This window comes from Lactuca virosa, chromosome 3, assembly GCF_052849685.1.
Source record: "Lactuca virosa cultivar CGN04683 chromosome 3, Lactuca_virosa_CGN04683_v6, whole genome shotgun sequence".
Lineage (NCBI taxonomy): Eukaryota > Viridiplantae > Streptophyta > Magnoliopsida > Asterales > Asteraceae > Lactuca > Lactuca virosa.
In genome coordinates this window covers 75,196,484-75,223,357 of record NC_136428.1, presented here as the reverse complement: position 1 = coordinate 75,223,357, position 26,874 = coordinate 75,196,484, and positions in this window count along the sequence as shown.

Sequence of the window (26,874 nt, the reverse complement as noted above, 5' to 3'; positions counted from 1 at the left end):
GCAATACATAACAATTACTATAGTTTTGAAATTCAGATTACCATTTTATTTGGACCGTTCATTCTCTTCCAACATTTCATAACTTTAAGGAAAAAAATGAAAGTACAATAAAAAAGTATGATAGTTTTTTTTTAAATAAAATAATGAAAATTTTCAAATAAATAGTTTTTAATTAGTAAAAAGTAATAATTGTTTTAAATAACGTAAAACTAAAGAATAGACTATATTATATGAATAAATTATTGTTATTTGAATTAATAATAATAATAATAATAATAATAATAATAATATAGGAAATAAAAAATATTCAAATAAATTATTTATAAATTAGTTAAAAGTAAGTATACTTTAAAATAATTTTAAATCAAAAACATAATTCAATTTGATTCAAACACAATTTTATATATCTTTCTTATCGTATACTTAAAATTATTATAATATTAGTTACAACTTCGTATAAAATTTATTATTTCAATGATAAATACTTATAATATTATTTTTATAACATATAATTGTTAATATTTATATTAAATTATTGTGTACAAATCAAGAGTTTAAAACTCTCACTACAACTCAATCGTTTTTTTTTATTTAAATGTAATTATGATTTCAAATTTAATGTAATTTTCCTTTATATTTTCCACTACATTTAAAAGTTTTTTAAACTTATGGTTATTAATGTACAATGTTTTTTTTTATTTTCCACTTATTTATTATACATATTGTAGCTATATTAGTAGTATATAAGTAAGTTTTGATTAAAAAATCATTTGTTTGAAAAGATTTGTGATTCAAAATGAAAGAGTGGAAAAAAAAATAAGTTTTGTCGTATCAATTGTTATTTCAACACAAATTTTTTATAACAATGTTTCTATATATCAAATGTATGTTGATTTCTAAATATTCATTTTGAATGATTTATAAGTGTTTAATAAGTTTTGTTTGATGTAAATGTTATAATGTTTTAGTGTTTTTATTTTATTAAAAGCTATAGTGTTTTTCATACTATTTGTTATTTGTTTTATATGCACACCGACATACGTTTTATATATAATTTCTACAACTTAAAGCGTTCTATAAAATCATCAAAAGTTGTAGTATTTATTTTTTCATACTATTTGTTTTTTATACATAAGATTCAATATATGTTTGATATATAATTTACACAACATAAAACGGTCTATAAAATCATGAATTAATAGGGGAAATAACTAATGATATAAATTTATTAAAATTAATAAAACTAATATGTTAACTATAAAGTTTGTTTTGATATTGAAATTGGTTTTACATGTATAAATATTAAATCAAAATTTGGTAAATGTTATTATTTTAATTAAATAATTATATTCACGCGCAACGCGCGGGGATTCGACTAGTTAAGTAATATATGCAAGTTTACTATTCAATAGAGATTATTTTTGTAATATTTATTTACTTTGAGGACCATCTTGTCTAATTGAAATTCTATTGCATTGGTATTATTATTGTAACTTTCTCTTATGTAGGGACCGTTACTGTAACTATGTCTTATATATAGACCTTTTTTTGAAAATAAATGCGTCACTATTAAATATTAATTTAGTGTAGAGATCATTTTGTCTACCTGAAAATTAAAAGGACCAAGAGTGTAACTAATTCATTTCCAAAAGGAAAGTATTAGATTTAACATTAAGTATACTAACCTAAAACTGTAAAATGTTATCTATAGAATGTGTTTGACATGGACATTATTTTATACACATTCACAAACATTCTAATTGATTCAATTAACTTGTAATATGTTTTAATTATTATTATTATCATCAAGTTATAAAAATATGTAAATATGGGTACGAAGATATTGATCTTACAAATAGGTTTTTAAAAGTCGTGTTTGAAAAAATGTTGAAACAAACAATGTGAATTTTACCTCAAGAACCTTAGATAAATTCAAGCACAATAGTTTTTATATAATGCATAATATTTTGTAGCTCCACATAGATATGCTTGTAGCACCAATTGTATTATGTGCATTGGGCACCACATATCTTGGATGCGGATGGCGTAGCATATGTTCGGTGAACAACACATATAATATGTTCAATGTACATGTAAATTTATAGCAACCGATGATATAATCAAATGAGAGAGTAAATGATATCAATTTTAGTCCATAATAAGAAAAATAGCATGTTGAGTAGGATCTTTTGAACATAAATACAAATATGATCTAATACCATTTGTTTAGACACAAAATGAATTAAACTTTGCTCTAATACAATCAAAAAAATTTAAAAACATAGTCTAAAAATAGAAACACAAGTTTTGTATAGTATATTTCTTAAACTAAACTTAGAAATTATAATGGTGGAATTATCTCATTAAAATTGAAGAACACATTTCATGTTCCTAAGATAATGATCTAAACAATGATAACAAATAATTTTCCATAAGAAAATTGTTCATGAATTTAATATAGCGTGTGAGTGTATCAAGGTTCGTTAAACATCCACTAATGATGATGTTATTTATAGGGATCGAAGATTGTGCACTCACAAATGAATCTTTTTTGTTACACATTTTGTCGTAACCATATATTTTATGATACGATTGATGACATTTTATCCACGATCTAAATAACAAGCATGCATCATGTCATAATCATATTTAGGCATACCGGACATTACAAACAACTTTTGATAAACATCTAATAATAGAAACAACCGCTTTGATCATATAAAGTCACTTTGACCATACTGTTGGATTTGGTGTCTAAGCCCATAACTATAACTGGGATATACTTGACCCGATGGTAGTATTGTCCTTTTTGGGTTGCCTTCACGAGTGCAATTTGATAGGTTGGATTTTGAGAATAAGGTTATTTATGGTTTATTAATATATTACAAGTATAATATATTAATATGAAATTGTTTAATTAGTATTGGTAAAGAATTAATTTGGAATTAATTTTGTGGTCAAAAGAGACTAATTAAATATATGGGGATTGATTATGTAAATCAATGATTCTTGTAGTGTGGGCCAATGATCCATGATTATATAGATGAACTAATCCAATGAGATAATCCATGGAGGTTAAATCCATAGAGCATGAGAATGTGGAAAGTCATGGGTCCTTAGGGTTTACAAAGTGTAACCCTAGCATGTGCAACACTATAAATAGAACCCTCATGAACCAAAATTGGTTACACCTTCATTTTGAGCTAAATAACTTATTCTCTTAAGCCACCTTTTGCATATTGGTGTATAGCTTGGGTAAGTCGGGTGTCGATCACAGGGAACGATATTTAATTAATAAAATAATTACTAAAAGCTAAACTAATAAAAACAACTAAAAGTGGGGGTTTTATCTGATTTTACAAGTTCAGAAAAACTTAACCACTCAACTAAAAATGATTATAATCAATATACTAAAACACTTTCATTTAATTTCGAATCCACCTTTTTCCTATGGTTAGTTCTTATTTATGGATTAATGAAGTTGGTTACCAAGTTATTGTAATTAGCAATTCAAGTCCAAATTTACTAATATTTTCACCAATTCATGAACTACCTTGTATGGTCATACACAAACAAAACACAAAATTAGTTATTCATTATAGATGGGCTATGTAAGATTTATCTAAACAAACACCATTATGGTCACAATTATGTTCTCCAGCACAGCTAAATTTGTTACTTTTATTACTTATCTAAGATTTGATCGATCCTAGCTCTAGCAATTTAATGGTCACTAAATCACTAGGTAATCAAGTTCATGTAATTTAATGGTCACTAAGCTACACTACACTTTAAATTAGGCAACAAAGTTACAAACTTTAACATGCTAGGTAATGATAATCAAACACATGCATAAACGAAATTCATATAATCCATAAAGTAAGAAACTAACTCATAGTTTTAGGTTTCGGCTAACTAAACGAAAGCAAAGGATTTTAGCCCATAATCACAGCTGGAAAACACATAAACATAATGGAAACTAGACTAATCATGATTAAACTAGGCAAACCGAATGTGTAGATGCGAATCCTTGCTCCAATCTCTTTATCCTTTGATCTATAGTTGAATTCTGCCCTCAAAGGGGTCTTGGAAGGGTATTTTTTCGTTAATAGTCGCAGCCTTAAGCCCTCTCCTTCTTGGAATCGACCTAATGTCCGAGATATATATAGTTACCAAAAATCTTAACACCACGCCGTGGTAATGGCACCACGTCGTGGTCCTCAAGCTTATCCTGTATTCTCCAAGCCAACGGAAAGAATGGCGAAGATTCCATTCACCACGTCGTGGTGATTGGAAATCCGAATTTTCTTGAAACACGGAAGTCGTCCGAAATTGTGTCTACTTTTCAGATCATTTTGAATCACCTTAATCGGAGTTACGAGTCATGAGATATGGTCAAAATACTGACAAGGGGTCAAACTGTCCAACAACATCCTTTACGTACCTTCTTCTTTCTTAAGCTCACATTTTCCTACTTCCAGCTTCCATATTTCTTCCGAGCATGTCTTTTACGCTACATAACAGAGATTAAACATAATAAGTACCTTTTGTTCTATAATAAGGATAATTATAGCTAAAAGTATTAAGATATGATGTAAAATATATATGTAGATATGCACATATCAGTGTTTGTGAACCATTAGAGGCATCACACTTGAGGTGCTCAAGCTTTCAAAGGTCAAGAACTACAAGTCCTTCTAAAAGGTAAGTCATCTAACTAGTTGTATCATTCAATTGTTCAAATGTATGCTAGTTAGGACAATGCTTTGGAAAAATGAAAATTTGCATGTATAATCAGAGAAAACATAGATCCAAAGCATTTAGGGTTGCATGTGCACCATATGAGTGTTATAGTGCTCAAAACCCAAAACATACAAGTTTCAAACAATAAATATCGACATCCTAAGAAAAGATTGAATCACCATGGAAGAGCTGATCAAATTTGATCATACAAGATTTGATCAAGATATTCTTCCAGACAGAATGTCATAGGTAACCTATAAAATGGTTGTGCATGCTTTTCCTTTGATCCATACAAGAGGTTTGACCCTTTGAGAGTTAGGTTTGAGTTTTAAAGAAATTGGATATGAGAATGGATAAAGTTGGAAACTTTATCCATTAAGACCCTTAGAAGAATCATATATGAGCTTTTAAGCTCTTGAGCTATGGAGGTTATGGATTAATAGCTTATTGGATTAAGTTGTTATGAACGTTTACTGCAGTGTGACGGGGTGTTGGCCACGACGCGATGAACAAAAAATATAATGTGTTCAATGTATATATAAATTTATAGCAAGTGATGATCTAATTTTATTAGCACCAATTGTGTTCTATGCATTGGACACCACGTGTAACGTCCCAAATTCTAGAATAAATTTTTTATTTTTAAAATAGAATAAACATCCATTTTTAATAAAGTTACATTCAAGTCAAACCATTTGTTCCTCAACCATTATTCAGAAATTCGAGTTATAAGAAGACAATGCTGAAATCTCAAATAATAAAACCGTTGATGTGTGTATACTCCCGCCTTCATAATCCGATAAATACCTGAAAAATATTTACTCCACAAATGTAAGCACAGAGCTTAGTGATTTCCCCAAAATATCACATACACCACATCATAATAAATCAACTATGGATTATCAACAACCCTATGACTATCAGCAGTCCTGAATATCACACACATCACAACAATATAAACAATTATGGGTTATCAACAACCCTGAGACTATCAACATTCCTGAATATCATACACAACAGAACAGTATAAACAAATATGGGTTATCAGCAACCTAGGGACTATCAGCAGTTCCAGTAGGCTAACGACACACCTTGTGGATTAACAACACACCTCACAGGTTATCGGCAACCTTGGGGACTATCACCAGTCTCATGGAATCACAACAGTCCAGGAGTTATCAGCAACTTAGTTCACATATAACAACAATCAACAAATAAGACTGTTAAGGCGTGTCAAACCCAACAAATGATATGGGTACGATATACTCCAAAATAATACTACTATATTGCACTAAAAGGTAGTACAAGGCAAGTAGGGTCGATCCACGGAGACACGGAACAATCGGTCTAATACCTCTTTGCGCAAGGTACTTGTTCACGAAAGATTAAAGAGGGGGGAGGGGGGGTTTGAATGCAATGATTAAACAAACAAATTAAAAACACAAGTAATCAGCTAAATGAGTGAATTAAATTCAGAATTTGTAAGGGCTCCAACTTCATGTATGACAACTTAGCAATGTGATTCAAAGATGACACAATATTCGTTCAGTTCTATCTAAGTTGGTACTTGAAAGTGTTAACAAGCTCTAACACTTCCCATTCACCACATTAATTAACCAAAACAAGCTCTTTGATTAACCCTAACCTTACTAACCTAATTTAAACAAGCTCTTAGAGTTAGATTAAAAGATTTCATGAAACTTTATGTGAATGTTCCCAACAACACCCAATACTCCTCACAAGCTCGGGAGTGTAAAAGTATATGAATAAGATTTACACTAAATTCATTCAATAGAGATCAATTTAATGCTTGTTACTTGTTCAATTTCACAAAACAATTACGAATTTTGTAAAAGAGATAACTTGAATGACCTAACCCTAATTCAAATGGGCAATAAGAATCACAATTAGAATCAAACATTCGATTAAAGCTAAATCAAATTCACTAGATAGAAATTAAGAACAAACATCAGGTCATATGATTGAAGTCACTACCAAGAAGTCAAAACATGAAATTAGAGAAACTAGGGTTTTAGCCACACATGGCTAGAACAAGATCACAAGAATAAAAGATGGAAGTAATGTGCAATTACAACTTAAAATACTAGAAATAATGTTTCCAAATGATTACTGATCAAACCCTTGCAAAAACCTTCGAAATCCCCTCTCAAAATGTGCTCTGCTATGCTCCTCTGCTCCCCAAATGAACCAATTCCCGACATATGAAAAATAGGAAAAACTGCCAAAAGGCAGTTTTTAAGTCGAACACGGCCCGTGTTAAAATAGAGTAAATCAACACGGGTCGTGTTGGTTGAAAACATAGCCATCAATCCTCGATTCCAGCTCTAAAGTATGATGCTCAAAAGTGCACAGCTGGCTGAACACGCCCCGTGTCCAAATAGGCAAAAGAGACACGAGCCGTGTTCAATGAAGTCAACATGTCTTGATCTGGTCAAACACGTCCCGTGTTAGCTTTGTAGTGTAATCCAACACGCCCCGTGTTGCTCTCTGTGTGCTGATCCAAACTTGATTTTCTCAATTCTTCCGTTCTTCGCCCGATCATCCCGCTATCTTCACCAATGCTTCCCGGCACCTCCAAAAGCGCGCTCCAACCTCCGGTTTACCTGAAAGAGACATGAAAGTGTGCAACTAAGGTCGTTCTAGAGACTAACATTAATATGATAATAATGCAAGAATAATGAATTATAACTAAGCTAAATACATGCATAAAAGGGACTAAAAGTTGTGCAAAAAGGTGCACAAAATGCACCTAACAAATCTCCCCAAGCTTAGACATTTCTTGTCCTCAAGAAAGAACAAGAATCATGAAACATCCCAAAATACTAGCCAAAAATTTCCTTTTCAAAATCATTTAACAAACATAAATATCATCGTTGTAGTATAAAATCATAAAACATGTATCTCATAGTCTCATAAAATCTGTCATCATATCACAATCTCATATAACATATCAGAGTAAACTCCCAGGCTGAAGAAGGTGGTGTGTGTCATGCGATCATCCCGAGCTCTTCCCTTTGCTACCGGAAGTACCTGAAACCAAACTAAAACTGTAAGCACGAAGCTTAGTGAGTTCCCCCAAACTACCACATACCAATCAGAACATATATCACAAATAACTTAACTTTGGGTCTACACCCAACTGCATCGGGACTAATCCCGGCATCGGACTCCTGCCCGGCATCGGGCTCACCCCGGCATCCGACCGCATCGGGCATCGGGCTTCCCCCCGGCATCGGGCTTATCCCCGACACATACACAGCATATATCATAAACATATAAACTAGCATACATCGGGCTTACCCCGAAACATATAATTCATGGCATAATAACTAACATGCATCGGGCTTGCCCCAGCATCGGGCTTACCCCGGAACACATAGCATATAACATAATCACATATAATGCCTCGGGCTTGCCCCGACATCGGACCGGAGTCCGGAACACATAACACATAAACATGCATGAATCACAAAGACATCAAGCATACATAACTACTTCTCGGGACCGCCCCGGCATCGGACCGAAGTCCGGAAACATATAAGCTGCATCGGGCTTATCCCGACATACTACAACTACTTAAACGGGCCGACATTATGGTCGTAGACCCATTCCTACTGGAAGGAAACTCACCTCGTGTGACTGACTGCTGTAACTCTGGGTGGGAAATCTCTGTTTGCTGCTCCGGCGACTCTCCGGCTATAAAATCCCACAAAGGTACTTAGTCAAAAGCTGATAACTACTCTTAGGGTAAAATGACAATTTTACCCCTGGCTAAAGTCAACATCATGGTCAAAGTCAACTTCCCAGTTGACCGGACTCGCCGAGTTGGCTCTAAAACTCGCCGAGTCCCAATCTTCTCAACTACCCCCAACCCGACTCTACTCGTCGAGTTTAGAAAGAACTCGACGAGTTCACCTTCAATCATAACATCGAGACAATCTTCATCTGACTCGCCGAGTTCTTCCTGAACTCGTCGAGTTTATCTTCATATTAAGAACGTGTCCAGCCTGTGACTCGCCGAGTTGTATGAACAACTCGTCGAGTCCGTCTTAATGAGTTGGGAGATGGTCTTGGACTCACCGAGTACGTTCCTGCACTCGTCGAGTCCCATGGTTTCCAGATCCATGGCTTTGTCCATTTCATTGAGTCCCCTCCCTGGACTCATCCAAATCCCTTATGTACTAAAATGGGTTCCTCGGAGCCATAACAGTTTTTGGAAACCAACTCACGACTCGCCGAGTCCCAAGAACGACTCGCCGAGTCCATGCATGTCCAAGTCTAATAATTCGATTTCTGATGGGCCAAACTCATCCGGAAGGTAGATCTGGGCTCCCTAAGTAGATATAACACGTAAAGTCATGAACTTTACGTACATGCATGGGACTTTTATGCTCAAAGGACCAAAAATAGGGTTTATTTCATACATGGGGGGTCTCATGGCCATGAAGATGGCACCTTTATGCCATGAGGGCCCTCTAAGGTTCCAGATCTGAAGTTATATTAACTTGGGACGTCGAATACCCAAAGATCAAGCTTCTAGGACGCAAAACTTCATAAAATTGACCACAAGGAGATCTAAGAAACTACAAGTCAAGTATAAAGCTTGATTACCAGAAAGTGAGGAGAAACTGTTGTTGTTCTTGGATCTACAAACTTCTCTTGAAGTCCTCCTTCTTCCTCTTCTTCACACTAGCTTCAAACCGCACAAGTTTACTCAAAAATGGCACGTAAACACTCACAAGGCTCAAGGTGGCGAGTTAGGGTTTTCTGGACGTTGAGGGAGTGATAAGGAAGGTCATAGGGGCGTTATATTCTTTAAATAGGGGGACAAACCCTTGAAATTAGGGTTTTCATCAGACAACGCCTACTTGCCGAGTCGGTCTTCTGACTCGTCGAGTAGACTACTTAGTTCCCACCCCTGATTCGATCTTACTCGACGAGTTGGGCCTTCAACTCGTCGAGTCCAAGCGTAAAATTATAAAGTTGACTTGATTAAATGCATACCTGGAACCGGGTGTTACAAATCAGACGAAACAAGACGATTTCTAGATGGCAAAAAGAAACATAGAGCAAAAAGGGACGGAAAGATCCTAAGGGCTAGGAATGAATGCATGCAATGCAATACCATGAAAAATAAAGATATGTACAAAAGCACTTGAGAAACAAAATGAACTAAAAGAAAATTTTAAAAACAAAAACAAAATATGTACTTTTGTAAATAAATAAAAAAAATACGATCAGACTTTACATCAATGGGGCTCCAATCATTAATACCTAAGCGACCATCCTGCTTCCTTCCACATATCACAGACTCTCAAAGTGAGGAAGACCCGAAACGGTGTAACCCAATAATCCAACCTCTGTTTTATTTAAACTTTATACTTTAATAAGCTTTATGGGCGAAAATAACACAGTCCGGGATCTCATGTCCTTAAGACTAGATGGCCAAGAATCAGAATCGACGCGTCCTTAAGAACCCGTCGCGGCGAATCAGCTTTCGCCGAAACAGCGAGCCCACCCGAAGGGGCCCAGCTCTTATGCTTTCACTTTTTCGAGAGCCATAAGTATCATATCACACAGTTCTTCATTCGCCAGATTTGAATTTGAGACGGCTTTTGATTTTTGATTGAATTTGGATTTGTATCTTCATTTTGAGCTTGAATTCTTCAATCAACTTTTGAATTTCTGATAATTTCTTCGTTTGAGTGCTTGAAATTCTGATTTGGGTACTAGATGTGACAGTTGTACCCTTTCTTCTTTCTTGACTGTGTGGATCTGATACTTAAACTCTCTGTTACCGCGAAGGTAACGCGTGTCAACAAATAGGTCCGTGTTCTGTGGGTCCAGAGTTGTCGACAAAAATTCTTTTTCAACATTCAGAAACAAATCATCCTAGAGCTGTTATTACCGCCCACAAAACGTTTCAGTATGCCATTTTTTATTATCTAAAGTCGGGTTCTCAACTTACGGTGTTTGGGCCCCCTAGTTATGACAGCTGATTCTACACTTCCGGTAGCTATCCGGTCGCCTCGGGTATTTTGTTTTTCATTTGATTTCTCACTTCCACACTTCATGGAGCTATCATATGTAAAGAGTGTCATCATCTCGTATATTTTTTTTAAATGATGATGCATGAAAATTATGGAATGCAAAAACGTGAAATATATATATATATATATATATATATATATATATATATATATATTGGGTTTTATAAATGCAGAATGCGAGGAAAATGAAAATAAGAAAGGAATTTTTTTTAAAACATGCATGAATATGAATATGAACATGAAAATGCACCTAATGTACAACTCTACCCCTCCCCAAGCTTAAAGATAAGCATTGTCCCCGATGCTTGGAGAGGGCGGAACAACCTACTGCGGAGGAAGAGGATGATAATACCCGGAGTTTCGGGTCCAAGCCCACAAGTCCTCCTCATGCTTGCGCTGACGCTCTTGATCCCGAGCGTATTGGGTGGTGAAGGAAGAAAAACTTTTAGTGAGACTCACAAGATCTTGTTGGTAAGTGTCGAAGCGGGTATGGATCGACTGGAATTAATCCATATATTGTTGATGATATGACGAGGGCGTAGCATGATGGGATGAGCTGGCACCACCCGTGGGAGGAGTATTGCGGGGCTCCTCCTCTTCATCATCATCATCATCATCATCAACGCCACCCTCCTCGCTTCCTTCACTTTGCTCGTCTACCTCAGTGGAATAGGATCGGGGAAAGAGGTATGGAGTGATTTGCCAATCAGTCATATGGTTGGGGCGTCGGAGATCAAGAATGCTTTTATTTTCGGGTGTGATGAGGAGCTTTGGGTCATGGTTTTGGCCCATGGTCCAGTAATGGGTGCCATCCGCTGCCGAACGGAATAGTCGCATGGACTCAAGAACGGCTGTCGTGAGATAAGGCTCACCCGGCAGTGGCTGGTGGGCATCGGGATATGGGGCTCGGATCGGGGCGCTCTTGGCGAGCATGATGACTATACCCCCACAATAAATTTTTCCCGACCGGGAAGTGCTGAGACGGAGGAGTTTGTTGCACAGAAATTGGCCATAATGAGGTACGATATTATTTTCTGGGTGGGCCATTGCATAGAGGATTTTTAGCTCCAGCGCGCTAATGGTGCTTCGCTCCTCTCTAGGGATGACGAGTGAAGCAATAATCCGGTGGGCCACCTTCATCACAGGATGGATAAGTGATGAGGCTTTAGCCGCACTGGAGACATACAGATGCAGATGGGTGAGTTGGGTCCACTGCCACAAATCGTTGTAGCCTGCAATTGAGTCATTGGGGCCAAATGTGTTTTCGGTTGGGGCCCCAACAATGGCATTGATTTGGTCCAAGGAAATGGCGTAGTCATGATTCATGAGACAGAAGTTGAGGACCCCATGGTCCAAATAGACCGAGGACAAAAACTCGGCTGTTGGAACTTTGTAGCTGAGTTCGTGGACCTGCAACAACCCTTGCCATCTGATGTTGCTAAACAAGGTGCGGACTTGCTTATAAATGTGCAGCTCACGGAGGGATGACACATGTGCAAACTTTTGGATGGCGTGACTACGCTGAAGAAATGCTTCAAGTTTGGCCTCTTGAATTGGACCAAGACATACTACACCACCATGAGCCGGATTAGGTGGCGGTGAGGGCAGGGGCGACGGGGACCTAGGTGGTGGTGATGGAGACCTAGGTCTACGACGACGGGCGGATGACTTAGTGTGCTTAGGTCTCTTAGAAGGTTCACCTTCCATAGTCAAAATTTGGGCCAAGACAAAAGTCAATTGGTCAATAAGTCAAAAAGTCAACTGTTGACGAGTCCTGTCAACACAAGTTTGGCCACCAAAATTTCGCGGGAAACTTGGTTTTGAATGATTTCCAAGTGATAATCAAGTCCAATTTGACCACAATTGCATGCAATTTGACCTAAGAACACAAAATCCACACGTGAAGAATTGGAAGGATTGTACCGAATCGTTAGTGGAAATCCGTTGTTGTTGGTGAGAAAAACCTTCTTCAACCTCCCCAAGCTCGCCTACATGAAGAATTAAGCACAAAAACACCAAATTCTTTAGATAATTTCGGACCTATGGTTTGTCAAAACCCCCAATTCCACCATGAAAATGCAAGAAAATGGTGTATTAGATGTAGGAGATGAAGTGGAGAAGATGAAAATCAAACCTCTTTGAAGATTTAAGCCAAAATCTTGTAAAAATCGAAGGGATTTGAGTGAAAATCGGACCTTGGGGTTTTCTTGGGAGAGAGGGGCAGTTATGGAATGAATGTGTGTGTAAATGAGGCTAAATCTCGATTTTAATCATTAAAAACCACCAAGTCTGCTGCGCGAACACGACCCGTGTTCCCACAGGCCAAATCAACATGCCCCGTGTTGGGGGTAAAAATGTTGAGTGATGCGCGAACACGACCCGTGTTCAGTATAAGGCTAAAACCAACATGGGCCGTGTTGCTCTCTGGATGCGACATGGTGTTTTTTTTCATGAACACGACCAGTGTTCAATGTAAGCCAAAATCGAACACGACCCGTGTTCGTCTCTGAATGCTATTCCTCATTTTTGGAACTTAAAAATTCCCCTCTCATTCAAATGAAATGTTTTTGCATCCCGAGGTCCGTTTGGTGATTTAAAATCATGTTTAAATGCATTTGGAACATTAAAAACCAAAAACTTCAAAGAAATAGAAATGTTTTTAAAGAAAATGACAAAAATACCCCCGGGTTGCCTCCCGGTTAGCTGCCCTTGTTTTAAGTCGTTGGCTCGACTTTGCCCCCGATTATGCTTCAATCTTGGTACGTGGGGTTCCCAACAACTTCTATCTCCTCATTCTTCACATCGAATCCTTCGTAAAACGGCTTCAGTCTATGACCATTGACTTTGAATATTTTTCCAGTTTGTTGGCTCGTGATTTCCACCGCACCATGGTCAAATACCTTTGTGACCACGAAAGGACCAACCCATCTTGATCTTAACTTCCCTGAAATTAACTTGAACCTCGAGTGGTAAAGAAGCACTTTTTGTCCTTGCACAAAAGTCTTTCGGGAGATCATTTTGTCATGATACGCTTTTGTCTTCTCTTTGTAAATTATGTTACTTTCATACGCATCATTCCGAATTTCCTCTAACTCTTGAATGTCTAGCTTCCTTTTGTTTCCCGCCTCATCTTCACTCAAGTTGAATTTCTTTATGGCCCAAAAAGCTTTATGCTCAAGCTCAACCGGGAGGTGGCACGCTTTTCCAAACACCAGCCTATATGGAGACATACCAATGGGGGTTTTGAAAGCAGTACGGTATGCCTATAAGGCATCACCTAGCCTTATGCTCCAGTATTTGCGGTTTGGATTGACTGTTTTCTCCAGGATGCTTTTGATTTGCCTGTTCGAGACTTCTGCTTTCCCATTGGTTTGGGGGTGATAGGTTGTTGAGACTCTATGAGTCACCCCATACTTCTTTAGAACGGCTTCGAGCACCCGGTTGCAAAAATGGGTCCCGCGGTCACTTATGAGAGCCTTCGGTGTGCCAAATCGGGAGAAAATCTGTACCTTAAGAAAATCCACCACAACTTTGGAATCATTAGTACGGGTGGCCTTGGCCTCCACCCATTTGGACACATAGTCCACCGCCAACAAAATATATGAACAACTAAAAGAGAGCGGAAATGGTCTCATAAAGTCAATACCCCATACATCAAAAATCTCGCATACTAAAATAGGGGTAAGGGGCATTTGATTCCTAGAGCTTAAAGACCCAGATTTTTTGGCACTTATCACAATGTGCACACAACACATAAGAATCGTGAAAAATGGTAGGCCAAAAGAATCCACTATCTAAGACTTTTCTAGCTGTCCTTTGAGGTCCTAAGTGACCTCCATAAGCATAAGAATGACAGAAGTTAAGGATAGATTGTACCTCTTTATGCTCAACACACCTTCGGATCATTTGGTCTGCACAATACTTCCAAAGGTAAGGTTCATCCCATACATACCGCTTGGCTTCCTTCTTGATTTTATCCTTTTGCCAACGGGTGGAATCCGGGGGAAATTGATTCGTGACCAAGTAATTGACGATATCTGCATACCATGGTGCTTCTTTGGCTGCAAATAAGTGCTCGTCTGGAAATGTGTCACAGATTGGAATACCATCTTCGGGTGATACAATGCGGCTTAGATGATCCGCAACCAAATTCTCCTTCCCACTTTTATCCTTGATCTCAATATCGAACTCTTGCAAAAGCAACATCCACCGTATTAACCTCGGCTTCGAATCTTTCTTGGTAAGTAAATGCTTTATAGCTGCATGTTCCGAATATATGATCACTTTGGTTTCAAGGAGGTATTGTCGAAACTTCTCTAGTGCAAAGACAATAGCAAGCAACTCTTTCTCCGTTGTGGTGTAGTTGCTTTGTGCACTATCCAGGGTCTTGGATGCATAGTAGATGACATGATGAGCTTGGTCAACCTTCTGTCCCAAAATCGCCCCAACCGCAGTATTGCTAGCGTCACACATGATCTCGAATGGAAGATCCCAATTTGGCCGTTGAATGATGGGGGCGGATGTCAACAAGTCCTTCAAATGATCAAATGCACTTTTACATGCATCATCAAACTCAAAATCAGCCTCTTTTTGTAGAAGTTGACACATCGGCACCGTGATCTTGGAAAAATCCTTTATAAACCGCCGATAGAAACCTGCATGACCAAGAAAAGAACGCACTTCCCGAACATTTGTCGGGTATGGTAAGCTCTTAATAACATCAATTTTGGCATTGTCAACTTCTAAACATTTTTGTGACACCACATGTCCAAGTATCAAGCCACTGTCAACCATAAAATGGCATTTTTCATAATTAAGGACTAGGTTTGTGTCAATGCACCTTTATAAGATTTTGGTGAGGTTTTGCAAACATTCCTCAACAGAATTTCCATAGACAGTAAAATCGTCCATGAAAACCTCTATGATATTTTCGACATATTCTGAAAATATGCTCACCATACATCTCTGGAAAGTCGCGTGTGCATTGCACAAGCCGAATGACATGCGTCTATACGCAAAAGTGCCAAAAGGACATGTGAAAGTGGTTTTCTCTTGGTCTTCCGGGGCAACCGGAATTTGATGAAAACCAAAAAAACCATCAAGGCAGCAATAGTGAGATTTCCCAGCCAATCTTTCTAGCATTTGATGAATGAATGGCAAAGGGAAATGGTCTTTGCGGGTGGAAGCATTCAACTTCCTATAATCGATACAAACCCTCCACCCGTTTTGCACACGGGTGGGTACCAAATCCCCTTCGGAGTTTTTGACAACGGTGACTCCGACCTTTTTCGGGACAACTTGTACGGGACTTACCCACTTACTATCGGAAATGGGATAGATTACACCTACATTCAAGAGCTTCATGATCTCCTTTTTCACCACCTCCATCATAGGTGGATTCAATCTCCTTTGGGCTTCACGGGTTGGCTTAAAGTCCTCTTCCATCAATATTTTATGCATGCATAATGATGGACTCAACCCCTTTATGTCTGCAATGGTCCAACCAATAGCCTCCTTATACTTTTTCAAAATTCCTACCAGCTCTTTTTCTTCCTCTTGTGCTAGCTTGGTTGAAATTATTATCGGTAATGTCTCTTCCTCTCCAAGATAGGCATAATTGAGATGGTCGGGAAGAGTCTTCAAGTCAAGACTCGGTGGATGTACTATGGATGGGAGAAGTTTCGGATCAGAATTTTTGAGCTTCATGTGGGGTGGTTTAACTCTCATAGGTTGTGCTTTTTCCAAGGAGTTGATTGCTTCAATAAACTCATCCTCCAAAATGCACTTATCAGCCAGATTCTTGATCCCTGTCTTATCAAAATGCTTGCTCAAGATGGTGGTTAGCATATCTTAGCTTGACAACTCAAAACAATCATTAGTACATGAATCAATAACATCTATGAAGTTTAAAGAATGAATATCACTAGGATAACGCATAGCTTCAAAGATGTTGAAGTTGATCACCTCACCATCGAACTCCATAGACAAAGTACCATTTGCTACATCTATTTTTGTTTTTGCGGTACTCATAAAAGGTCTCCCCAAAAGGATGGAGCTCGATTGTGGGGTGTTTTCATCACCCATGTCCAAAACATAAAAGTTAGCGGGAAATACAAGTTCATTGACTTGCACTAACACGTCCTCCAATACATCTTTTGGGTGTACCAAAGACCGGTCGGCAAGTTGAATGATAACTCCGGTTTTTGATAAAGGTCCAATTCCCATTGTCTTATAGCTTGAATAGGGTAAGACATTAATTGATGCTCCAAGGTCTACCATGGCGCGTGGTACAAAAAGGTTACCCATTTTACAAGGAACCGTGAAAACACCCGGGTCCTTGCATTTTTTTGGTAGCCGTTTTTGTAACACGGCTGAAACATTTTCCCCAACTTTCACAGTTTGATTTCCTTTAAGCTTTTTCTTAGATGTGCAAAGTTCCTTTAGGAACTTAGCATATCTAGGAATCTGTGTAATAGCATCTAAAAGAGGGATATTGATTTCAACCTTTCGGAACATCGCCATGATTTCGTCATCTTCCCGCTCTCTCTTTGTGCTTGTTAGCCTTGAAGGAAATGGAGCTGGTGTGACTTTCACTTCGGTCTCTGTTGACTTCTTTGAATTTGAAGTACTTTTCCTTTCCTCTTCTTTGACAACTTCTTCCACCTCGATCTCTTTCTCTTCCTCTTCTTCATCCGACATCCTTGGACCTTCATAGCTTTTCCTACCTCTTAAAGTAATGGCGCATGCATTGTGTTTCGGGTTCTTCTCAGTTTGAGATGGTAGCTTGCCTTGTGATTCCATCTTACTCACAGATTGAGCAAGTTGTGACACTTGTTGCTCCAAGCTTTTTATGCCTGCCTTGGTTTCTTGTTGGAAGCTTTGAGTGCTAGTGGCAAGGCTTTTGACAATATCTTTTAGTGACATGCTTGATGAACTCGCTTGTGGAGGTGGTTGTTATGGATGCCTTGGCTAGAAATTTTGAGGTTGAAAGGGTGGTCTTTGTTAATTTTGAGGAAATGGTGGTCTTTGCTGGTATTGATGTGATTGATTTGGTTGATAATTTCCTTGTTGATTTCCTCCCCAACCTTGATTGTTGTTCCATCTTTGGTCACCCCTTGGCTGCTCATATCCTCTCTGATTTGATCCGAAATAGCCTCCCATGACTTTTGCTTCTTCATAATCCTCCTCTTGAAGTTGAGGTCACATGTCGTTTGGATGCCCCACTTGAGTGCAAATACCGCACGGGCGGGGTGTGGGCTGCACACCTTTGTCTTTTGCTAGCATCATTACCACTTTCGTAAGCTCAGACAATTGAGCTTCAATTTGAGGAGTTTGGACCTCTTTTACACCTCGGGGTGCATCCGTGTACCATTCTTCATCATGGCTTGAATGTTTAGAATCTTCAGTCATGTTCTTGATTAAGTTGCAGATTTCGGTTGGAGTCTTGTCGGGTAAAGATCCGTCACTCGAAGCATTAAGAAGCCTTCTTTCCATTGGAGTCATTCCTTCAATGAAATATTGGAGGAGCTAGTATTCGGTAATTCCGTGCTTTGGACATCGGGCACAAAGTTTCTTGAATCTTTCCCAATATATGTGGAAAGCTTCCCTCTTGTGTTGCTTAATTCCAATGATTTCCCTCCGTAGGGCTGAAGCTTTCATCTCGGGAAAGTATTTATCCAAAAACAACCTCGCAAGATCTACCCAAGTAGTTACCGTCCCCGGTGGGAGGTCATAGAGCCAGTCTTTAGCTGCATCTTGCACTGCGAAGGGGAATGCCCTAAGCTTTATTTGATACTACGTGACATTATGTGGCTTCATTCCCACACACACAACGTGAAATTCTGTGAGAAACTTGTGAGGATCTTCATTCTCCAAGCCTTTAAAGGTAGGGAGTAAGTGGATAAGCCCGAATTTTAATTCCAAGTTTGTGGCATCTGGATATGTGATGCAAAGAGGCTGTTGTGTAACCTCTTGTCTCGATCATTGACGAAGGGTTTGTTCGGGTGGTGGGTTTGGCGGTGGATTTCCTCCATGGTTATCTCCCATGGCGTGAGAAGTGGTTGATTTTTCTATGGGTGTAGTGTTTGGGATATTATGAACAGGTGAAGCGGGTGGGGTTATGCTTTTGGGTGAGGCTGGTTTAGATGAGAGTGAGAGGCTTTCTGTTTCGGATGCGGATACACTTGAGAGGGGTATATCCTCCCAAATGTTTATGACTGGGGGATTGGATGATGAAGAAGTACCGGAAAACGGTTGCCTCTTGCGAAGCTTGGCTTGCTTCCTTAACTTCTTTGCAGTCTTCTCTATCTCCGAGTCAATTGGAAATGGTGTACCTGTACGGAAAGATCTAGGCATAAACAATTAGTAACACCGTGTCCCCGGCAACGGCGCCAATTTGTTAAGGCGTGTCAAACCCAACAAATGATAGGGGTACGATATACTCCAAAATAATACTACTATATTGCACTAAAAGGTAGTACAAGGCAAGTAGGGTCGATCCACGGAGACACGGGACAATCGGTCTAATACCTCTTTGCGCAAGGTACTTGTTCATGAAAGATTAAAGAGGGGGGTTTTGAATGCAATGATTAAACAAACAAATTAAAAACACAAGTAATCAACTAAATGAGTGAATTAAATTCAGAATTTGTAAGGGCTCCAACTTCATGTATGACAAGTTAGCAATGTGATTCAAAGATGACACAATATTCGTTCAGTTCTATCTAAGTTGGTACTTGAAAGTGTTAACAAGCTCTAACACTTCCCATTCACCACATTAATTAACCAAAACAAGCTCTTTGATTAACCCTAACCTAACTAACCCAATCTAAACAAGCTCTTAGAGTTAGATTAAAAGATTGCATGAAACTTTATGTGAATGTTCCAAACAACACCCAATACTCCTCACAAGCTCGGGAGTGTAAAAGTGTATGAATAAGATTTACACTAAATTCATTCAATATAGATCAATTTAATGCTTGTTACTTGTTCAATTTCACAAAACAATTACGGATTTTGTAAAAGAGATAACTTGAATGACCTAACCCTAATTCAAATGGCCAATAAGAATAACAATTAGAATCAAACATTCAATTAAAGCTAAATCAAATTAACTAGATAGAAATTAAGAACAAACATCAGGTCATATGATTGAAGTCATTATCAAGAAGTCAAAACATGAAATTGGAGAAACTAGGGTTCTAGCCACACATGGCTAGAACAAGATCACAAGAATAAAAGATGGAATGTGCAATTACAACTTACAAATACTAGAAATAATGTTTCCAAATGAGTACTGATCAAACCCTTGCAAAAACCTTCGAAATCCCCTCTCAAAATGTGCTCTGCTATGCTCCTCTGCTCCCCAAATGAACCAATTCCCGACATACGAAAAATAGGAAAAACTGCCAAAAGGCAGTTTTTAAGTCGAACACGGCCCGTGTTAAAATAGAGTAAATCAACACGGGTCGTGTTGGTTGAAAACATAGCCATCAATCCTCGATTCTAGCTTTAAAGTACGATGCTCAAAAGTGAACAGCTGGCCAAACACGCCCCGTGTCCAAATAGGCAAAAGAGACACGGGTCGTGTTCAGTGAAGTCAACATGTCTTGATCTGGTCAAACACGTCCCGTGTTAGCTTTGTAGTGTAATCCAACACGCACCGTGTTGCTCTCTGTGTGCTGATCCAAACTTGATTTTCTCAATTCTTCCGTTCTTTGCCCGATCATCCCGCAATCTTCACCAATGCTTCCCGGCACCTCCAAAAGCGCGCTCCAACCTCCGGTTTACCTGAAAGAGACATGAAAGTGTGCAAATAAGGTCGTTATAGAGACTAACATTAATATGATAATAATGCAAGAATAATGAATTATAACTAAGCTAAATACATGCATAAAAGGGACTAAAATTTGTGCAAAAAGGTGCACAAAATGCACCTAACAAAGACCTAGCTGGTCAGCATGTATACACTACCACACATGTAAATATAGTGAGAAGACTCACATGAACGAAAATCTGAAATCTATTACATAAAGTCCCATAGAATCAACTACACGAACCTCCTAAACCAATCACAAGCTAAACCTCAGACTATAGCTCAACACCTCTCCAAGTTTGACCAAAAGTCAAATTGGTCAAAAAGTCAAGGGTCAAAGTCAGCCCCCAGCTGACCTCCACGTCGTTGTAACACCCGTTCCTCGAGGTATTATTTAATGTATTGAGTTAATAATTGCTTTGGGTTCTCTCTTGGTCAATGGATTCATGTGGAGTGGACTTAGAAAGTGGGCCGAGAAGATGGGCCGCCTATAAGCCGTATGTTGGGCGTAACCTGGCGTACGCGGGGAGTAATGGCCATTGGATTCGAGGAACGTAGGTGCGTACGCCCAACGTACAAAGCGTACGCGGGGCGTAATGGCCATTTGGCAGCAAGAGGAGGCATAAAGCTCCTATCTTTCCTCCTCAAAGTCTAGATCTAGGGTTTTGAAGATTTGGACCTTTTTAGGTCCAAAGATTGGATCTTGATCTTGCAACTTCGATTTTGAGCTTAGGGTTGCCACCCTTGAAGCTCAATGAGTTCCTTTAGCCATAAAGTTGCAAGCTTTGAGGCTTTTATGAAGCCATGCAAGAGATCTAACCATTTTTATGGAAGTTCATTGTTATTCTTGGTGATGGGCTCATTTGGTGGGTTGCAAGCCACCAAGTGATCAACTTTAAGGGTTGGGACGAAGCATGGTACTCAGATCTGTAGTTTGGTCGAAGGGTCTTAAGGGATTAAGTCGTTTTGGAGAAAAGTTCTTAACAAGAAAGTACGTTGGGCGTACACGCCGGTACGCGCATCGTACAAGCCCTTCAGGAGTACGTGCAGCGTACATAGAGGTACGCCCAGCGTACGCTCAGTCAGTGGATTTTTATTATTGGGCCTTGGTTTGGGCCAAGTCTTGGACATAGTAGTAATGGGCTGTGTTGGGCCTTGAGAAGTCAGTTAAGGGCCCAAGGATTAGTGGGCTTGGATGGAAAACCCATTTGAAGAGTTAGGCCTAATTTAGAAAAAATTGGGCCATTTGGGGACTTATTGGGCCTTAGTGAGGATTGGAAAGGATTGGGCTTAGGTCATGGCCCCAAATATATCAGAGGGGTAAAATAGTCATTTTACCCATAGAAGAGTCATCAATTTTTGACTAAATGTTTATTTGGTCATTATAGCCGGGGAGTAGTTGGAGCAGCAGGCGGTGTCACCTTTGCGCGAGTTATTCAACAGTCAGTTTGAGAGGTGAGTTTCCTTCCAGTAGGAACGGGTCTATGGCCACAATGCCGACCCGTTTAGATGACAGTAGTTCCGGACTTCGGTCCGATGCCAGGGCGGTCCCGAGAAGTAGATATGTATGCTTGATGTCTTCATGATTCATGCATGTTTATGATATGTGTTATATGTTCCAGACTCTGGTCCGATGTCGGGCAAGCCCGATGCAGTATATGTGATTATGTTATATGTTCATGTTTATGTTATGTTCAGCTTATTTCGGACTTCGGTCCGATGCCGGGCGGGGCCCGGTGCAGTGGGCGGGGCCCAAGGTATTCCGGACTTCGGTCCGATGCCGGGAGGGGCCCGATTCAGTGGGCGGGGCCCAATTTATGCCGGACTTCGGTCCGATATCGGGCGGGGTCCGATGCAGTGGGAAAGGCCCAGTATGTGTTATATGTATTATTGTATGGTATGTGGTAGTCTGGGGGAGCTCACTAAGCTTCGTGCTTACAGTTTTCAGTTTTGGTTTCAGGTACTTCCACTAGCAAAGGGAAGGGCTCGGGATGATCGCATGACACACACCACAGTCACAGCCTGGGAGTTTACTCTGATGTTTTGTTATGAGATTTATGGTTGAGACAGATACTATGATGTTTTATGATACATGATTTATGATTTTACTTATGACTTTGGATGGTTTATGGTTTTAATAATGAATTGAAAACGAACTTTTTGGGTCATATTTTTGGGATGTTTCAGTCGTGGTTACCCATAGGCCACATTGTGGCAGCTACACAACAAAACAATCGTGGTGACACCAGTCTCCACGCCGTGGCATCCAGACCCCCATGTTGTGGTAACTTCGCTCTCTTAACTTAACGGATTAAGTTGTTAACCCTTAACCCCATGAACTCCAAATCTTAGGTCTGAACCTTCTCATGGTCTAGATGGATAAAGTTTCCAAATTTATCCATTAAGACATCCCACTAAGCCAAGATCTCAAATCTTAAGCTGTTAATGCTTGCACTAAAAGCATGTACACCAAACTAAGTCATACACACCCTCTTTATAACCATCACTATTGACCAAAAAGCTTATAAAATGACCAAAAAGCTTAAAAAATGACCAAAAAGATATTGACCAAAAAGCTTATAAAATGACCTAGAACTAGATCTAGAGATCTAATGAGCAATATGAAGACTTTATACCTCCAAAAGACCAGAAATGTGATGAAGATGCAAGATCTAAGCTAGAACCAAGCACATAAGCACCAAAAAGGACTCATTCTTCTTTCATCCTTCACAAAAGTGGTTTCGCACACTCAAAACAAACATGTGGAGGCTAGGTTTGTAAAGGATTCGATCTCAAAGGGTGGATGTCACACCCCCGAACCAGACGGTGGAAACTTCCGAGGGCCCGCGTGACTTAAATTGAAATATCATCACAATGAATATATATGAAACATAACACATGCATCACCAACCATTACTTAGTACAACTGACATTGTTTACATCAAGTACAAGGTTTACATTACATGATTCCAAAATATAAAGTGTTTGGTGATTAGCAACTACGAAAGAAACTTTCAACACACTGGATGCTTCATTGTCTAACGATTACCTGAGAATACAAGTTATTTTGAAAACGGTCAACATATATAATGTTGGTGAGTTCATAAGTGTGTTTGATGTAAAGCAGTTTATGTCATTTGTAAAACCCAGAAAATCCGATATTTTATGTATTAAAACTTTTCTTGAAAATGTGGTGATGATCATGTAAGTATATGCGTGAATGATTTCAAAACGTGAATACATGAGAAGTTTTGCATTATAGTTTTTGAAAGTACAAATGAGTAAGATTGGTTTCCCCGGAAAACCCGATGTTTTCCGATAAAAAAGTTATGATTGTTTTGCTTTATTGAATCGTTACATCGAATGAATATGATTTCCTTGATTAATGATGTCGGATTTCTACGTGAGTCGTTATAACCATGCATGATAATGACTAGTTCGTCTGTCTTGGTATTCTAATGAACACCGAAATTTGATCTTCAGACTTTGTCACCCTAGACTGGCCGAGTCTAACTGTAGCGAACAGCTTAGGTGTGGGGGAGTCACCCCCGTATAGATCTATACACAAACTCTCGCTCTCCCTCCAGGAGACTTTGATTACAACTACAGACTACGACCGACACTTATTGGTGTCACCCGTTATTACTCACTCAATCCACATGAATTTGATTAACCTTGATTAATGATCTGATTTTAGTTTACTTGAAGAGAAGGTAAGCCTAACAGACGAGGAGAAGAGGACTACTAGTCCCTACTAATTTCGTATGTTATTTAAGGTTGTCGAGTATACGAAAAGCGCGTTGGCCCATTTCGCATATGATTTATTTGGACCTTACTAGTAATGCTAATGGGCCACTGAGGCCCAGTAGCATGTAAAAACCATTGAGGGTCCCTTAAGCATGTAATTGGGTCACAGGAGGCCCAATAACATGTATTATTTATGTTGGGCCCAAAATTCATGTTAATGAGTCACGAAGGCCCATTAAGCATGATTAGAATCTCTCAAGCCCAACCATTTGAATGATTACTTGTTTTGTATTGTATTAATGTTGCGAGTTGTTTAATCGATATGTCGTATAAATCACGAATTTGTTTTATAACAATTTATAGATTTATAAAAATAGTTATTTTTCTATTTAAAACCCATAAGTTATAAAGTTTTGTATATTTTGACCCAATTATTATTACTGTCAACATAATTGACCAAAAACATTAGTTTGACCTATTTTGTAAGGTTGTCAATTTTAGCCCTTTTTATAAAAAATGACATATTAGGTCCTTGAACTATTTTTCTTGACATCTTTGACCCAAACACTTATTTAAATAATGTTTTCAGCCCAAAAGTAAATTTTAGAAAGTTTCAACCCTTTTGTTAAAAGATTTGCATTTTAGTCCACCTTTTTCGCAATTTTTACACTTTTTACCCAAAATCCAAAATCTTTGCATTTTCAATCCTTTTTAACAAATAAGATCATTTTAAACCCCAGAAATAGATTTATTTACTTTTCTACCCACTGTTTTGATAAATTTACCATTTCAGCCCCTTAAAACCCTATTTTTCGCAACTTTGGGCCTATGGGCCGAAAAGCCCAAAATTTAGCCCAATAAGCTACAAAATTCGTTTTTAGTCCTTTGAAAAACATAATGTTCATAGACACCTCCATTTTAACTGTTTTGACATTTTGAACCTTGTAAAAATCGTAAATGACAACTTTTTCCCAAACTTTTGTTTATTTGACAAAAATAGTCCAATAATGAGTTTTATGTTGTAGTGTGTTATTGTAAAGCTTGTATAGTAGTTTATCTTGACATGTTAAGTGAAATATGACCTAGATCACATGTTTTTCCTTCTTGAACTATAGATCTCGAAATATCTTTCATTTTAGCACATATTTACCACAAAAACACAAGAAATCACACATATCATACAAATACACATAGATCTTCACATTTTTCTTGCATTCTCCCCCATAAAACATATGAAAACCGAAAATAGAGGGGTATGAACTCACCTTGCTTTGATGTTTTCAATTTGAAGAAAGAATGGAAGAGTTTGATGTTATCTTCGGCCCTAGAAAGCTTCTTGAGAAGACTTTGGCTTAAATAGGTTCTAAGAAGCATGATCATGAACTTTCATGAGTTAGAAGGAGATTTATAAAAGAATCAATAAACTAAACCATGGATTTAAGTACAACTTACCAAGGATAAGGATTTCTTATGGAAGAACCTCCTTGAAATGCCATAGATCTCGAATTTTTGATGGAGGAATGAAAGTGTTTTTGAGGGAATTTGAAAAGAGTTTGAGAGGAATTATATGTGTGTGTGTCTACCTTCGGCCGAGAGTAGGAGAGAAGAGAAGGAGAAGAGAGAGATAGATGAAAGGATGGTTGCATGGAGACATGTGAACTTGCATGGAAGTCCAACATGTAATAAGGAGGTGGCTAACCCTCCTTAATCCCCTTAATTCCCCTTTTTTTTCTTTGTTTTCTACTTGGGCCGAGAGAGAGGGAAAGAAGAGAGTAGCTTGGGCCTTTTGTGCTTGAGTCCATAATATGAGGCCTAATTTGATGATTTCTCGGCCCATTGGGCCTTTAGAGTAGTTCACGGCCCAATTTAGCATAAAGGAATGGATTTGAGTCTATTAAAGTTATTTGGATTTGTTATGGCCCAATAAGGCCCATTAAAGGTAAACTAGTCCATTTTAGGCTTATAAGGCCCAAAAAGGCTAAGTCTCATGAGAGTGAGCCCAATGAGAGCCCATTTAAGAGTTCTAAGCCCAAAATAGTCACATTGGAAGTTTATTGGCCCATTAGGCCCAATAAGGAAATCCTAGTCCATAATGGACTTAAACCGGGATTTCTAGGGTTTTCAACTTTACTTGATGAATCTAAGTTTGAATGTGCTTCCATAGGTTGAATTTCAAGCATAACATGAATTAGGGTTTAAGAGTTACAGTAGATAATGTTTACAAGAGTACATAATTTCCTAGCTAGAATGCTAGTTGTGACATCATCCCCCCGTTAGAGGGAATTTCGTCCCGAAATTCTTTTTGAAGTTAGATTTGAGAAAGTGAGAATAGGTGAGGGTACTTTTGCTTCATCTGGTCTTCGCGTTCCCATGTGAATTCCAGTCCACGTTTCGCGTTCCACCGAACCTTCACTATTGGAATGCGGCTTTGCTTAGTACGCTTCACCTCCCTGTCCATGATTTCAACTGGTTCCTCGATGAACAGGAGATTCTCGTTGA